Source organism: Castor canadensis, chromosome X (genome assembly GCF_047511655.1).
Source record: "Castor canadensis chromosome X, mCasCan1.hap1v2, whole genome shotgun sequence".
Classification (NCBI taxonomy): Eukaryota; Metazoa; Chordata; class Mammalia; order Rodentia; family Castoridae; genus Castor; species Castor canadensis.
Genome location: NC_133405.1, coordinates 60,387,699 through 60,392,344, shown reverse-complemented (window position 1 = coordinate 60,392,344; position 4,646 = coordinate 60,387,699). Strand labels below are relative to the sequence as shown.

At 36.8% G+C, this 4,646-nt stretch overlaps 1 non-coding gene across 1 annotated transcript; it reads right to left on the bottom strand.

The window, feature by feature from the left end:
* Positions 1–4,310: 4,310 nt before the first annotated feature.
* On the bottom strand, positions 4,311–4,369 carry LOC141420122 (small nucleolar RNA SNORD44). Its single transcript, XR_012444811.1, has one exon. It is a non-coding gene; the product is annotated as a small nucleolar RNA SNORD44 (small nucleolar RNA).
* Positions 4,370–4,646: the final 277 nt, after the last annotated feature.

The window sequence follows — 4,646 nt, the reverse complement described above, 5'->3', positions numbered from 1 at the left end:
CAATCTTGTTTATTTTTTCAAAGAACGAGTTTTTTATTTCATTGATTCTTTATATTTTTTTTGTTTCTATTTCATGAATTTCAGCCCTTATTTTTATTACTTCTCTCCTTCTGCTTGTTTTGGGATTTGCTTGTTCTTCTTATTCCAGGAGTTTGAGATGTAGCATTCAGTCACTGATTTGAGATCTTTCTGTCCTTTGAATATATGCACTCATGGCTATAAACTTTCCTCTTAGGACTGCCTTTTCTGTGTCCCAGAGGTTCTGGTAGGTCATGTTTTCATTTTCATTAACTTTCAGGAATCTTTTAATTTCCTATTTTATTTCATCTATGCCCCACTGATAATTGAGCAATGTGTTGTTCAGCTTCCAATTGTTTGCATATTTTCTACTGTTGTTTTTGTTATTGAGTTCTGGTTTTAATGCATTGTGATTAGGTAGAATGCATGGGATTGTTTTTATTTTCTTATATTTTCTGAGGCTTGCTTTGTGCCTTAAGATATGATCAATTTTGGAGAAAGTTCCATGGGCTGCTGAGAAGAATGTATGTTGTGCAGAAATTGGAGGAAATATTCTTTACACATCAGCAAGGTCCTTTTGATCTATGTTGTGATTAAGTTTTAGAATTTCTTTATTGATTTTTTGTTTGGATGACCTATCCATTGGTGATAGGAGGGTATTAAAGTCTCCCACTTCCACTGTGTTGGAGTCTATATATGCTTTTAGGTCCTTCAAAGTATGTTTGATGGAATTGGGTGCTCAGATGTTAGGTGCACCAAGGTTGATGATTGTAATTTCCTTTTGGTGTATTTCTCCTTTTATTAGTCTGGAGTGTCATTCTTTATCTCATTTGATCAATGTAAGTTTAATCTCTACTTTGTCTAGATGAGTATTGCTACTCCTGCCTGTTTAGGGGGCCATTGGCTTGGTAAATCTTCCTCCAGCCTTTCACCCTACACCAGTGATTGTTTCTGCCAATGAGATGGATCTCCTGTAAACACCAGATTGTTGGATCTTCCTTTTTAATCCTGCTTGCCTGATGGTGTCTTTTGATGGGGAAGTTAAGTCTGTTAACATTCAGTGTTAATATTGATATGTATGTGGTGATTCCTGTTATTTAGTTGTTTTTGTTGTTTAAGAGTTTGATTGTGTACAGCTGAGTTAATGTTACTCTCTGAGACCTTGTCTTTTCTTCTCCTGTGGTTTGGTGTTGCCTATCCTCTCATAGTTTTGTTTGCTTTCATATTCTATGTGCAGAATTCCTTGAAGAATCTTTTGTAGTGGTGGCTTGGTGGTCAAATATTGTTTTAGTTTCTGTTTTATTACTCCATCTATTTTGACTGATAGTTTTGCTGAGTAGAGTATCCTATGGTTGAAGTTGTTTTCATTGAGTGCCTGGAATACCTCATTCCATGCCCTTCTTGCTTTTAAGGTTTCTGTTGAGAAATCTGCTGTGATTTTGATGCGTTTACTTTTGTATGTTATTGCTTTTTTCTCTCTTACAGCCTTCAATAATATTTCTCTATTTTCTGTGCTTGTTTTTTTAATGATAATATGTATTGGGGCTAGTTCTACTTTGGTCAAGTCTGTTTGGCTTCCTGGAGGCTTCCTGTACCTGAATGGGCATAGCTTTCTCTAGGTTTGGGACTTTTTCTGTTATTATTTTGTTGAATATTTTATGAATCCATTTTGCTTGCACCTCTTCTCCTTCAATGTCCATGATTCTCAGGTTTGGTATTTTGATGAAGTCAGTGAGTTCTTGCACATTCCTTTTGTAGGACTTGAGTTGTTTAACTAATTGCTTCTCAGTTTTTCCTTTAATTTCCATTTTATCTTCAAGTCTGAGATTTTGACTTCCACTTATTCTAGTCTACTGGAATGGTCTTCATTGTGTTTACTGTTTAGGATTCATTCTTTTTTCTGAGACTTTCCATATCATGGGTCACTTCTTGTTTAATATTGTCTAATTTCATCTTTAATTCATTTATCTCTCTATTGATAGTGTTCTCTGTTTCACTTTGGTGTTTATTTAGGGCTCCTATAAGCTCATTTGTTTCTGTGTCTTCTTGTATTCTTTATTTTTGGTGTCTTGAAATTTCTTTTGCTTCTTGCTTGTTTTGGCTCACCCTGTCTAGTAACATCTCTAAGAAATTCTCAGTGATTACTTTCAGGATTTCTTCTTTGAGAGTATTCTTGTGGGCATTGTTGTGTTTCTTGGCATCATTTATCTTTGTTTTGTTGGAGTCTGGAACTGGCTATCTGTTTTCTTCATTTCCCTCAGAATCTTGTATTAAATTATTTTTGAGGGGAGAATAGTTTTTATCCCTTTTTTGTCTTCCCATCGCTCCACTTGGAACTGTGCAGCAATGTTCTTGACATGGTTGTTGGTGGTTTCAGTCACCTGTTTTCTTTTCCATGGTTTAATTTTGTTGTGTGCCTGTATTGGGTTTGTAGCTAAGTGTTTGTGTGTTATTTCTGTCCCTGGTCTTGGTGTAATTTAGTATTAGCTAAATCACAATAGTAAAACTATCAAGAAAAATAACAACAAAAAACCCCCAAAGAAATCAACCTGGAGAGATGAACAAACAAACACAAAACAGAACAAACAAACAAACAGATAAACAAAGAAACAAAAATTCCAGGTTCAGGAACAATAGAATTTCAGTCTTAGTTTAAGTTCTGGTGTTACTACTCCAGTGTCTAATCTTGGTGTGGCATTTTAGCAGAAGCTCTGTTGTAGTCTTGCCAGGTACATGGGTAGTGTTTGTTTTTTTCTTCTTTTGTCTTTCAGAGGCAGCTACTTGCTCAGCTCCTCCCTCAGTGGGATGTGGCAGTTTAAGTTTTTATGTTGTCCTCAGATTCCAGAATCAACTCTTTAGCCCACCAGTTGTCCTGATTTGGAGTTGGGTTTTCACTGTGCTTGATTACTTGGGGCTTGTTTCTTTGCCTCACACCCTTTCTCTGGGGCAAGGTCAGTGACCTGTCAGCCTGTCCCCTGCTGTCAGAATGTTGTGATGGTTTGCTGATTATTTTTCTATTTTGTGGTGTCATTTGACTTTGGATGTTGCTCAGTGGTTGTGGACATTAGCTTTGTAGACCAATACCTTCCCTATTTCTGGTACTGGCTTATCACCCAACTGCTGTCAACACTTCTGCCTTTCCAGCCTTTGTTTACTGAAAGTTCATGTGGAGATCAGCTCCTTGCCCCTCTCCCCTTCTGCAGTGCATTCTCAGCAACTCTGCCCCTTCGGTGTTCATTAGTTTTCAGTTCCTTGTTTATTGTTCAGTTTTCTTTTTGTGGAGGGAGTCAGTCTGCCTAGGGGTCTCTTTTGGTTTTTTCTAGGGTGCCTGGGGGAATATCACATGATGCTTGGTGCTCACCTATTGGTCTGCTGAATGTCTCCCAAGCAGGTTTAGAGCCAGTGTCTGGCGGCATGGCAGCCCTCTTGTTTTCTTAGTGTAACGTGGTGTGGAGAAGCTTTCCATGGGCTAGGAGTTCAGGGTTTTGAAGTTTTGATTCTTCTTTCTGCTTTATTTCTGCCAAGTGTGGCGCCAGCATTTCAGTGAGGTTTTGTAGTCACAGAGCTCATGTTGTCTCCTTCTGCCCTCCGTTGCCTTCTTGGATAACATTTCCTGGCTTTCAAGGTGACTTACGTCCTCTGTGTGGACCATACAGCAAGACAACAGCGCTCCTGCAGTGCCACCTGGACTTCCTGAGCAGACAGCAAGGAAGCTGGAAGTGGAGCCCTGGTGCATGTATTTTAAAAAAGGAAATAATCCAAAGCAGGTGTTATGCACTTGGCTTGAAGCTGAATTTTGAAAAAAAAGAAAGTCTGACTCAGGTTTCTGCTTCTTCCAAATGAACATGATGAAATTCCTGAGTACTTCTTCCTTTAGAACACTATTAGGCAAAACAGAGAGAATGTATAATGTTTCAGCTTCCAATGCATCCAAATACAGTGAATTTTTTAAAAAACAGCTGTTATTACATTTTATCTTTAATTAACATATCTAATTTTCATTTTTAAATGCAGCTCTAAATTCAGGGAATTTTAGTATATAACTGAACTTCTGCATATGTGGAAGGAAAGTATTTTTACATACATCTGTGAATCATAATAAGAAGTAACAGGTTTTTCTTCTAATTCCCACCATTACTATGCTTGCCACTTTAATGATTTATTCTACTGAAAATTTCTGTAATACTCCAGTACTTTTTTTTGGGGGGGGAGGTTCTCTATGAAAGTTTATTGTTATTAAAAACAACTGTACTTTTTACATTTTACAGTCATCTCTCAGAACATTTGATGGCACCAGAGAGATAATTAAGGCCTTCACATCAAGTCAGTTATTTGCTTATCATCATGCAGAGTACTTGTTCTTTTATGTTAACATCAGTGACTATAATTCCCATTGATTTAGTATCTGTTGACATACAAATAATTAATACTATACCTAGAAAGAGTAAAATATCATCAATAGCCTTTGTTAAGTTTATTCCTAGGTATTTTATTTTTTTGGAGGCTATTTTAAATGGAATTGTTTTCTTATATTCTTTCTCAATTTGTTTATTTTTGTTGTATACAAAGGCTACTGATTTTTGCAATTTTATTTTGTATCCTGCTACATTGCTGAAGCTGTTTATAGT